Below are 13,054 nucleotides of genomic sequence, written 5' to 3'. Positions count from 1 at the left end.
AGAAGCTCAGAGCTATTTCTGCCAAGGGTGACTTAGAACTTCCTCCCGGATCTTTTAAAAATAGAGGGGTTATCATGGTCCTCAGACCCCTTCCTCCACATGGGGGACTCTGACATGATTTCTGGGGAAGGCCTGGGCCCCTGGCCTCTCCGGACCGCACAAAGACTTATCTCTGAGCTCAGTTGGGCAGCAGGAAGGGACCAAAGCGACCACTGTGGGCAGCTCTTCCTGTGCCCAAAGTCCCTTTTGGGAGCAGCACGGGATGTGGCCACAGACTCAAGGGTGTCTGTCACCCCCACCCCTTCTTCAGGGCAGTGGTTGCACACTGGCCTTCAGGGAATCAGAAATAAACGAGGTATACAGAGTCCTGGGAAAGCCCCTGGCTCTGCCTTCACCAGACAGATCTGTCTGCTCTTTCCCATGGCCAGCATAATCCCCAAATCTGTGTGTGGCCTACTCAACTGGCAGGTCCTGGAGAGGCTGGGGGATCGGGCACTAGAAACCAGGGCAGAGCACTCAGCAGAAAGTGTACAGAGGAGAAATGGTGAGGTGAGCGGGAGGCAGGCAGGCACAGCTTTTTTAGCCACTGGCTCTGCTCCCCAGCAGATAGGAGACTCAGGAGCCCGTGGTCTCATTTGAGGATTGGCTGGCATCAGACAGGTCCCAGACTTTTAGAAAACAATTCCCTGTAAGAGTTGGAGAGACCCTATGACTGGCTGGTTCTGCTCTGGGTTGCTCCCTGTGACGTAAGACCCGGGGAAGAAGGATATTCGGAGGTCTCTGAGTGACCAAGCTTGTTGCTAAGCCCAGCCCTAAGAGTCGGGGAGGTGTTTATGGAAGAAGCACAAGGGAATTTGATCTTAAAATAAAGATGGCCTTTAGTGAAGAAGACATGTGGAGACTGGCCAAATAGACCAGGCCCCTCCAGGCCCCTCTGATCTGCCCCAGCTGTTCCCACCTGAGAGGCCTGGCCCGGCACTACCCTCCAGGGCAATCAATGTGCAATTAATGTGTATATCAAAATAATCTAATGCATCCCGCCAGGACCACTGTCGCTGTCCAGACAATGGCAGCATGCAGAGCAGCATGGAAGTCATGCATTCCCCCACCCCACCCCCACCCCCACCCCAGGGCCCTGCCCTGTACTCTACTGAAGCAGAGCTTCAGGATTCTGGGCTCAGCCTCAGGGCAGCTCTATAGAAGACGTCAATCTTAGCTAGAAACTGTCAGCTCTGGGTTTCCTCCTGCTCACTCCCCAGCGCCCCTTAGCTCAGCCTCAGACTTATCAGAGCCCTCCAGCTGCCTAGACCCCCCAACCCCCTCAACCACCTCCCCAGCATGACACAGCAAATCTTCCCTCAGTGGGGGAAAAACAAGGATGAGAAATCACAATGTCAGATTACAAAGCCCCAACTGTAGGGCAGGCCCTTGGCTGAGAGATAAGGGGTCTGCCCCAGCACCCAAAACCTCTGTGCAGATAAGCCCTGGGCTGCTGCAGGTACAAGCTGGGACATCTGTGAGGAGAGGCAGAGCAGTTGGATGGCCCTTGGTGACCCTGAAAGTGGCTCTGTCACTGCCCAGCAAGCTGGGCAAAGAGGAAGCCCTGGTGTTGCCATCCACCCCCGTCCACGGGGCAAGAAGAGAAGGGCGGGGGCCTTTCTAGAAAGTTCGAAGGGAGGGTACCCCACAAATGCCCTTCACAGATAGGGTGTGGGTGTCCCTGTACCAGCTCAGCCTGCAAACTTTGCAGAACATTAGTCACACCCTCTCTGGTCAGTTTAGCAGCTGCTGTGTTGAAGTGAGGCCTGGCCTAAGGGACCAGGCTGGTAGCACGCAGGCTGGGAAAGTCATTCCCAACCTGGAGGGGTGGGGGCCATGGGTGTATTTGGAGGATGGGGTGAGGCTGGAGGTGGCTCCCAGCTGAACTGTGGTAGCCCTGGAGACCAATGGTATCTTAGCTTTCCAAACTAGAGTCAGCAAGGGGACCTCCGGAGACAGAGGGAGAGGTGGGGATGACAGGCTGGGAGTTGGCCTCTGTTTCCCAGGCTTTGGGGACCAGTGACTGCTGGAATGGAGATATAAATGGTCATAAAGCTCAACACAAGGCTTGTGTGCAGGGCACAAGATCCACTTGTCCAGGGTCCCAACCCTAAGGACTTTCCTGTCATATGTCTCCTGCAGACTTGAGTTGCCCAGTCTCTGCCATGGCTTCCTCTTCTGGATTTGTGTTTTCTGGGGCTGCAGAAGGGAAAGAGCTGGCCCAGAGAAGCTCTCCAGAGCCTTAGCGCGTAACTTTGCAAAACATAGAATGCTGAACTGCAGAGATGAGTAAGCAGTCAAGAGCTCCCGCTGCTCTTGCAGAGGACCCAGGTTTAGTCTGAGCACCGGTGTGGAAATTCTCAACCTCCCAGATCTCCAGTCCCAGAGGATCTGAGGCCCTCTTCTGGCCACTGCCGGAACTGCATGCACATAGTGCACAGACATACACGCAGACCACACCTGTACACATTGCTTACTGTGATGGTAAATCTTGTTTGTCATTTTGGTAGATATGGAATCAACTATGAGACAAACCTCTGGGGACACCTATGAGGCACTTTCTTGGTTGCATCCACTGACGTAGGTATAGGACCCACCCTGAATAGGGACGGGTGGCCCCTCCTGCCAGAGGCCCAAATACTAGGAAGAAAATGCTTTCGGTTTTCACCTGCTTATTTTTCTGTCTTCTGCTAGCAAGTTGCATCTACTCCTATGGAAGGTTATCTACACCATTGCTGCCATTCTTCAATGACATTAAGGCCAGCTTTTTGGCCTTCCATGGTGGACCAAAACCAGTGGCTCTCCAGCAGTACAGCAGCAGGTCTTCAGTGCTAGGCTGGGACAGCCCAGTCCCGGGGCCTGGGCAGCTCCGATTCTCAGCCTCTCTAGTGAGAAGATGGTCACTGTTGGATGATGCATATACCATTGTGTAACCAAATCTAGCAATAATAGATGTTCATTTGTCAGGTCTGTGCCTCTAGAGCAGTGTTTCTCAACCTGTGGGTCGTGACCCCTTTGGGTAGAACGACCCCTTCACAGGGGCCACTTAAGACCATTGGAAAACACAGATATTTACATTATGATTCATAACAGTAGCAAAATTACTGCTGTGAAGTACCAATGAAAATTTTATGGTTGGAGAGGGCGGATCACCACAACACGAGGACTACAGCATTAGGAAGACTGAGAACCACTGGGCTGGAGAATCCTGGCACACCCAGAGTAGCCAGAAAGTGGTGGCAACCCCCAAGCCCACTGACAATGAGCACGCAAACGTGCGTTATGATGGATATTGTCCAGCCCTGACATGTGTTATAACAGATAACCTTATAGAAACCACAGTACATGAAGGAAGCCAGTCACAACTGGCTCAGGCTGCGGAATCCCTCCCAGGATGCTTAGAGGCCATCCTAGAGGTAGAGTAGAGTGGGATAGCACAAGGACCAATAGGATTAGCATATGCAGGAAGCCGGTTGACAAACCCCCCCTCCCCTCGCTGGAAGATCAGTCTCTACCTGAGTTGCAGGAAAAAGACAGAGCATGCTCAGAAAATGCCTGCCATACATACACACACACACACACACACACACACACACACATACACACACACATACACACACATACATACACACACACACACATACATACATACACACACACATACACACACACACACACACACACACACACACACACACACACACACACAGGAGGGACAGTGTTCTACAGGGTCATGACTCTTGTAGCCCAGTTCTTCTGAACATAAGCATTTACCCAGTTCTGTAGCTCGTAACCATTCTCAGGGATGAGGGGGCAGGGGTATGGGGAGAGGGTTGGGGTCTGTCTTTTTGTTTGTTTGTTTTTTATTGTTGTTGTTTTGTTTTCTGTGTGAAGGCTTTGGATCCCCTAGAACAGGAGTTACAGACACTCGTGAGCTGTATGTGGGAATTGAACCTGGGTCCTCTGGAAGAACAGCCAGGGCTCTTAACCACTGAGCCATCTCTCCAGACTGAAAGAAACCTTTTTCTCTTTCTATTTCCTTGCCTTTCTTTTCCTTTTCCTTTTCTTTCTTTCTTTCTTTCTTTCTTTCTTTCTTTCTTTCTTTCTTTCTTTCTTTCTTTCTTCCTTCCTTCCTTCCTTCCTTCCTTCTTTCTTTCTTTTGATGTTTCAAGATACGGTTTCTCTGTGTAGCCTTGGCTGCTCTGGAAATCACTATGTAACCCAGGCTACCCTCCAACTCACAGATCCACCTGCCTCTGCCTCCTGAGTGCTGGGAATAAAGGTGTGCGCTGCCACCACGCTTCACTTCTGTCTTTTTAAAAACATATATTTTGACATTTTTATTTACCTTATTATGGAATGCTTCACAGCTCTGTGTGCCATCCTTGCTCAGGGGCTATGCTAGTCTCTACATTGTTCTGATTTTAGTATATGTGCTGCTGAAGCAAACACGGTTTGTTTGTTTGTTTGCTTGCTTGTTTTTTGGCAGGGTCTTCCTATGCAGCTCTGGCTAGATTGGAACTCACTATGTAGACCAGGCTGGCCAGAAGCATAGAGAGATCTACCTGCTTCTGCCTCCCAAGTTCTGGGATTAAAGGTGTGTGCCACCATGCAGCTAATTGACAGAGATGTGGCTTGGTCTGGTCATCAGGTTTGGTGTGGCAAGTGCCTTTACTCACTTAGCCATGTTGTTGCCTGCCCTTCTCTTTCTCCCTTAAGAAACTGTCTCTCACAAGTCCCTGGTGCAATTTTTAGTTTTGGGACATAAGTATTGGGAAACTTCAGTGGGTACTGTCAGAACTCTGTCCCATGCCAGTGTTGTTACCAGGCATTTGAGATGGGGCGTGAGGGCTTAGTGCTTGATGGAGACAGAGTTCCAGTTTAGAAGATAAAAGTTCTGGAGATGGCCCGTGGTGACAGCAGCGCAGCAGAGTGAATGAGTTTCTTGCAGGAAGCACACGTAGAAGCCGCTAAAATGGATGTTCTGTTATGTGTGTCTTTGCACCAACCTCTCCTCAAACAAAACATCACTGGTTGGCACAGAGCGACCTCGGTCTTTGCTTTAGAAAAATCTTAAGAGCCAGCCCAACCCCCACATCTCACATTCAGAGCGAAAACAGAGAGATCTTGGAATGGGGCCTGCAACCCTGTTCCCTGATGGAACTGCGAGGCACCTGCAGGGGCGTGGGAAGCTGCAGAGACACGCCTCCTCTAGGAGTGACCTTAAATATTAGGACCCCAGTGTGTTTCTCTGTCCTTGCCAGCCTCTGAGCTGGGAGTGATGGTCTCTGTGCCCAGAAGCTCTCAGCTCTTCACCTTTTTCATCCCTGTCCTGGCCCACAGGGAAACTCCTCCCTAGTTTAAGGACAGTAACAGCCTGCAGACACTATCCCTCTGGGGGTGGTCATAACCATCATTGTAATCTTAGTACATGGGGGGCTGAGACAGAGGCCACCCTGGTCCTGTGAGACCCAGGTTTTGTTTTGTCTGTTTTTGTTTGTTTGTTTGTTTTGTTGTTATTGTTGTTGTTGTTTTTAGCATTATGGTTTGAATGTAGCTCAGCTGGAGGAGTGCATGTCCAGAATGTATGAAGACCTATATTCCATCTTAATGCCACATAACTAGGCATGATGGTGACACACACCTGTCATGCCAGCACTGAGGAGATGTGTGAAAGAAGATCAGAAGTTCAAAATCATCTTGGCTGTGTAGCAAGCTTGAAGTCAGCCTAGGCTACATGAGACCCTTTCTCAAGGGAGGAGTGGGTAGAGGGTGTCTGGGGAGATGGCTTAGGGGAAAGACGTTACAGAGGACCTGAGAGATTCTCAGCATCCTGGTCAAGTGGTTCACATCTATCTGCAGCTCCAGCTCCAGGGGATCTGACACCTATGGCCTCCCCAGACACCCGCTCTCATGTATGTGTGCGCGCACGCACGCACGCGCGCGCGCACACACAGACACACACACAAAATTAAAAAAAAAATAATAAAAATTTAAAATAATTCATTACGTAGTTATGTGTATCACCATGGAAACACGTTTTGGAGAGGTCCTTTCTGCTTTCCCAGCATCCAAGAAAGAAATTCTTTTCAATGAAGAATGGACAGCTGCCCCGTGTGTCTCCTCACCTGCAGCAGACTTGATGTTTGTGTTTGGATAGGAAAGCCTGTGCCTGTGTGAGCTACCTGCCTATGCTTCAGAGTGCTGGGATTGAAGGCAGATTTGCTGACTTTAAAGGTCGTCTTTCAAAGGCTTTTTAAACCTAAGACCCAAGACCCAAGGGAAACTAAGGCTGGTGTTGGCTGGGTGGCTCATTCTCCGCCCCAGAGTCAAGGACAGCAGATCCCATACCCCCTCTCCTTTCTTTCCTTTTCTCTTCCTCCTGACCGCAGGTGCCCAAGGACCTGGGGAAATTCCTTTGGTTTTTGTTTTGTTTTGTTTTGTTTTGTTTTGTTTTGTTTTGTTTTGTTTTCCATAGATTTCGCTGCTTCTAGCAAGAGAACGGGGTTCACACCGGGTTCACCGCGCCTGGTCCGCTCTCTTGACGCTGCGGAGGGAGCATGGCGCCTCCTAGTGGTAGTACTGTGGAGGAGGCTTCAGGGCTTGGACATCCCACAGGTCTCAGTTCCCTTAGATTAATTTGGTAGCTTCTTCATTAGGGACGCGAATTCCGAGTCTGTCAGATTTGGGCCAAGTTCTAGGAAAATAAAGGCCAGGGAGACCTGGTGGGATGCCACGAGATCGCCACTTGGAGGGCCTCATAGAAGGAAAGGCGCCAAACTTCGCAAGGACTACCCTGAGCTAGAAAAGGAGTGACCACAGCAAGGACACCAGGATCTATGGAGGCCCTGGAGCCACAGCTAGGAACTCTGCGGTAGGGAACAAAACAGATGAGCTGGGGAGGAAGTAGGAGAGCCAGGTTCCTCAGAATTTCTTTTTGTTTGTTTGTCTGTTTTTTGTTTTCAAGACAGGGTTTCTCTGTGTAGCCCTGGCTGTCCTAGAACTCACTCTGTAGAGGCTGGCCTCGAACTCAGAAATCCGCCTGCCTCTGCCTCCGGGGTGCTGGGATTAAAGGCGTGCGCCACCACGCCCGGCTTTCCTGAGTTTCTTAAAAGGTTGCTCTTGTAACCTGGAGCCATAGTAGGTCTTGGGCAGGCTAGGGACTGAATCAGACATGTATTTTGGGGAGAGAAGGGTCAGGTGGGTGGAAACAGAAACTGTAGCAATCATGAGCTCTTAAAGAGGAGAATGGAGTCCCCAAACTGAAAGGAGTGGAGATGGATAGATGGCTTAGGGCTTAAGGCTACTCTTGCAAAGGACTTCTTGCAAAGGACCTGGATTGGGTTCACAACCATCTGATCCGACACCCTCCTCCGAAGGCACAATGTGGTGAATATGCATAAAGCAGGTGAACACCCACACCATATATATATATATATATATATATATATATATATATATACACACACATATATATGTATGTATATATACATGTATGTATATATGTATATATATGTATGTATATATGTATGTGTGTGTGTGTGTGTATATATATATATATATATATATATATATATATATATAGCCCTGCCACATGCCTCAGAGACCCCTGTGCCTTCACACAGGTCTCAGGAACAGGGAGATTCAGGTTGCTATGGACCCAATGGGGGAAATGTAATAAAGGTTGACAAATCACAAATGCATATGCCCTTCCACCCAGTGTCTCCCAGATTCCTAGCCCAAGTGTAAAAAGCCACAGCACAGTGATTCACCACAGCAGTGTTTGTGTTGAGACAGACTGGAAACAACCTAAGTGCCCATCCTAGAGGGCTGGCTAAATAAATCATGGCACAGCATATGGGGAACAGTGTGCGTCTGTCATCAGAAATGAGGAACTGCTCTGTGAATTGATTCAGGAGTGATTGATTCCATGATATGTTGCCAAGTGAAAATAAGGAAGGGAAGGAGGGAGTGTCCAGTAAGAAGCCATTTGTGGTCAGCCGAGGGACAGATGGACTTATATAGCAATGAGTCATACAAGAACCCCCCAGGGAAGTCAGTGAGAGAACCATTCATTACAGAAAGAATAGAGCAATAGAGCCAACTTGTGGGTTAACTGTTCCCCTTTTAAGTGGGGTGTGGAATATGTGTACTATTTTTGGTTCAAGGGATATATGTTTTTTCCAAAGATATGAACACGAAACTGCCCATCAGTCACCTACAGAGAAGTTAGACAAGTATGAGGATCTGAGTTCAAATCTTAGCACTCATGCAAAAGCCACACACTACATGAATGTCAGCACTGGGGAGGTAGAGACAGGAGCAACCCTTGGGCTTGCTGGCAGCACAGTGCAAACTAATGGGTGAGCTCTAGGCTCAGTGAGAGAGGCTCCTGTCTGAAAAGTAAATAAAGACCTGGGGAGATGGTTAAGAGAGCTGGCTGTTCTTCCTAAGAGCCAAGGTTGGATTCCCAGCATCCGAATGTTGGCTTACAACAATCTATAACTCCAGTCCCAGGGGACCCAATACCCTCTCTGGCCTCCAATGGTACACAGCCATGCATGCAAGCAAAACATCCATACACATAAAAGAAAAACGATAAATACATTAGGTGGAAGGTAGACAAGCTGAGTCAGTGGGTGAGTGCTCTTGCCACGGAGATTGATGAGCTAATCTTGAGCCTTAGCTCCCGTGTCTCTCTCTCTCTCTCTCTCTCTCTCTTACACACACACACACACACACACACACACACACACACACACACACTGAGAGAAGGGTCTTCAGGCAGGCTTTGCACTGAGTACTTTTCTGTATCAATTGAGTTTCGAATGAGAAGCAAGAGGCTTCAGTGTGAGTGGATGTGGTGGCCATGATAGGTAGAGCTGGAAGGCAATGTGGGGCCAGAGAGGGTGTGGGGAGACATGGGAGAGGAAGGATCCAGAGGTGTGCGGGAACCACAGTGGCTCATGAGGCAATGGGAAAGCATGCAGAGAGAGGAGCCTGGGATGCAGGCTAGATCTCTGAGGCTGCCGTTCCTGGTAGAGAGGCCCATGAGAGAAGGCTGGGAGAAGAAGGCCTGGGAACACAGTGGGGACTCAGAGATTGGCTTTAGCCGGAGGATCACTTGACTTCTGTCATCAGTTTGAACATCATTTGTCTCTCATTGACCTGGAACTCTCCATGGACCTGGTGGGCCGTTGGCACCCAGGGATCCTCCTGTCTTCACCTCCTCAGGGCTGAGATTACACATACCACCACCATGCCTGGCTTTCATATACATGGGCTCTGGGGATTGGACACAGATCCTTCTGTTTGCACTGGAAAGTACTCTACTGGCTAAGCCATTTCCCCAACCCAACTCAGGGAATTCTTTAAGCTGATTGAAACGCTCTATATCGGCTGGAGATGCAGCTCAGTGGTTAAGGACCCAGGTTCAATTCCAAGCACCTACATGGTGGCTCACAACCATTTGTACCTCCAGTCCCAGGGGATTTGATGACCTCTTCATTTTTACAGTATTTGTCTTTAATGGAGCAAAGATTCATATTATGACTTATAAGTAGTCACTAAAAATGCATATATTAGAGGAAACATAGAACATAAAATGTAAATAGTATAGGGGGGCTGGAGAGATGGCTCTGCTGTTAATAACACTTGCTGCTCTTGCAAAGGACCTGGGTTTGGTCCCAGAAGCCACATGGCAGCTCACAACCACCTGTAACTCCTTTCAAGGGTGATCTGACTTTTTGGATCTTCTAGGCACCTTCACTTACACACACACACACACACACACACACACACACACACACACACACACACGTGCGCGTGCGCATATAATTAAAAACAAGAACAGATCTAAATATATAAAATCAGTATAAAGAAGGAAGTAAAGGGCATTTAAATATACAAAACAGGGCAGATAGAAAAAAACAATATGAAAGAGTTGAACCTACATATATTAGGATTGTATTAAATGTAAATGTATTAAATATTCCAGCTAAAAGACAATGGACATCAGAGACAGAAAAAGCACCACTACATGCTGCTTATAAGAGACAGACTTCAAGCATAAGGACAAAGAAAGGCTGAAAATGGAAAGATGGAAGAAGATATATGCATGAAACCACTTTACTAAAACAAATCTCATTTGGCTAGAGCATATAACCAAAACTTTACTAGGAAGCTGGATCAGGTAGTGTATGCCTGTAATCCCTGTCCTCAGGGAAGCTGAGGCAGAGTGATATGAGTTCAAGATCAGCCCAACCTAAGCTTACACAGAAGCGCCAGGTTACCTAGTCTGGGTTACACAGCAAGGTCTCGTCTCAACAAAACAAACCACTGAGCCTGAGACAAGAGGGATTCCATTATGTCTCAGGGCCACAGACCAGGAACCTATAGACTTTAAATTTTATATGAATATAATATGCTCCAAAGTATATCTAGAATAAAACTGACACATTAAAAGGAGGAATGGGTAATTTTGCAGTCATAGTGAGAAAATTCAATTAGTTGTCATAGCACAAGCAGACTCAAAACCAAGTGTAAATAAAGACAAGAAACAAATCAGAAACAAAACAAAACAAATATGTAATCCTATACATGACCGCTGAGGAATGTTGATAAGTTTTTCTCTGCTGGTGAAATGAGTAAATTAAAGCCAGATTAAAGTATATAAAGGCAAGTTTATTGGGAATTAGGCCTGGAAGTCGCCATGGGGAAGAGACAGGAGAGAAGGGAAAGAAAAAGAGGGGGTAGAGAGGAAGAGAGAGAGGGAGAGAGAGAAAGAGAGAGCATGTGCATGCAGAGAGACAGGAAGAGGAAGTATAGGTGGAGAGAGGGAAGTGGAGAGGAGGGACTAAAATGCCTGGATTATATAGGAAAAAGCCTCTGGTGGGGGCAGAGATCCAGCTCCTGGACTGGAATGTTCAGGGTAGAGGGCAGGGTGTGACAGGTAAGGACTGAGGGATGCTGGGAGAACCTGGAGGCCAGGTCCACCCCAGTAGGTAAAATAAGCACCTCAGCCCCTTGCTGTGGGTCTGAATCTTAAATAATTGTCCTTTTTCATTACATTATCTATTTATTGCATGTGTGTGTGTGTGTGTGTGTGTGTGTGTGTGTGTGTGTGTGTGTGTGCGCGCGCGCGCGCTCGTGTATGTGCACTCACACAGTTGTACCAAGGAACACATGAAGAGGTCAGAGGACAATTTTCAACAGTTGGTTCTAACCTTCCACTACATGAGTTTAGGGATGGAACTCAGGTCTTCAAATTTAGCAATGAGTGCCTTTACCAGTGAGCAATTTCACCGGTGTGTCTGAGAACATGCATTCTTTTCAAACATTTCCCAGAACACATCTTCAGACAGAATCTATGCTGAACACAAAACAAATCCAGACAAACTGCAAGGAACATAGTCAAAGGGGTATGTTGTGTGATCTCAATGGAATTAGGCCAAAAGTTTATAAATATCATTTAAAAAATAGCCATATTTTGGCTGGTGGATGATAGACTTATAAAGGAACTTCTATATTTTTTTAAAAAATCAGCTAGGTGGTGGCGCACGCCTTTAATCCCAGCACTTGGGAGGCAGAGGCAGGTGGATTTCTGAGTTTGAGGCCAGCCTGGTCTACAGAGTGAGTTCCAAGACAGCCAGAGCTACACAGAGAAACCTTGTGTTGAAAAACCAAAAAAGCAAAAGCAAAACAAAACCACAGAGAATGTTAGAAATGTTTGCAAATGAGGGACGAGAAAGGAGGAGAAGAGAATGGATCTGAAAAGCATTTGTTCCTTTGATCACACTTAAGTAGACTAATGGAATAAAGTCTCTAAAAGAATCTATAAAAGATCTTCATGAATTTAGAGATAAAAGATTTCTTAGGACACCTTGAAATGAACTATAGCCACAAAAGAAAAAACAAGTTACATTTTAGTCAGACATTATACTAATTAAGTACTACAGAGTTTTGTCCCACAGAAGCCGAAACCCTCACCAAAAGCCAACAGTGAGCATGCTAGGGGCGTGGCTCAGCTGTAAAGTGCTTGCCTAGCCTGGTCCCCAGGACCGACCGCCAAACCGGGATTGCTGTTGAGGGAGAAAAGCTAAGGGTTTCTGGGGTTCTGGTCCAATGCAGATTTGATGCTTTAGACCCATGGTGGGGGTGTCTAGTGGGGCACAATCTGTTCCCTGAATGGCGAGGAAGTGGATGAGAGGAGGAGGAGGCTGGAACCCCACTAATCACCTCCCAGGGTGTATCTCCTAGAACACCTTCCACTGGACTCAAATCACTTCCCAGTAACAACAAGCTGGGGTCTTATCATTTAACAGGGGGCCTTGGAGTTGAGCACATCTTTAGTCCCAGACAAAGAGGCAGACAGATCTCTGTGAACTGGAGGCCAGGTCTACATAGTGAGTTTCAAGACATCCAGGGCTACACAGAGAGACCCTGTCTCAAAAACAAAACAAAACAAAACATAAATGAACATATAGCCTTGGGGGTTTTCCAGATTCAGACCACAGCAATGGAAGGGCAGAGAGCTTGTTACCTTGGTCTGTGCTTGGCTGTGCTTGGCTGCACTTGCTTTTTTTTGGTTTTGTTTTAGTTTTAGTTTAGTTTAGTTTTGTTTTTTTGAAGGCAGGGAGGAGATCGACTCTTCTTGCTGGCTGACCTCAGATTATAAAGCAAAGGATGACGTTGATCCTCTGACCTTCATCTTCATCTCCCAGTGTTGGGATTACAGATGTGCACCACCACACCTGGCTTACTTTTACATTGAATTTTTATTTATTAGATTTGCTATTTTATGTGTATGGGTGTTTCACCTGCTTGTGTGTCTGTGTGCCTTGTATGTGCCTGGAGCCCTTGGAAGTCAGAAGAGGGCACTGGATTCCTAAACCTGGTGCTGCACATGGTTGTGAGCCACTAGATGGATGATGGGAACTGAACCTGGGTCCTCTTCAAGAGCAGCAAGTACTCTTAGCTGAAGAACCACCTCTCCAGCCCCAATGTTTGTTTGTTT

The 13,054-nt window shown here is 47.5% G+C and overlaps 1 non-coding gene across 1 annotated transcript; it reads right to left on the bottom strand.

The window, feature by feature from the left end:
* Nucleotides 1-4,387: 4,387 nt before the first annotated feature.
* Nucleotides 4,388-4,491, bottom strand: Gm22675. Its single transcript, XR_003954161.1, has one exon. It is a non-coding gene; the product is annotated as a U6 spliceosomal RNA (small nuclear RNA).
* Between the last annotated feature and the right edge of the window lie 8,563 nt (nt 4,492-13,054).

Source organism: Mus musculus, chromosome 2 (assembly GCF_000001635.26).
Source record: "Mus musculus strain C57BL/6J chromosome 2, GRCm38.p6 C57BL/6J".
NCBI lineage: Eukaryota > Metazoa > Chordata > Mammalia > Rodentia > Muridae > Mus > Mus musculus.
The sequence above is the reverse complement of the archived record's forward strand: the minus strand, read 5'-3'. Positions and strand labels throughout refer to the sequence as shown.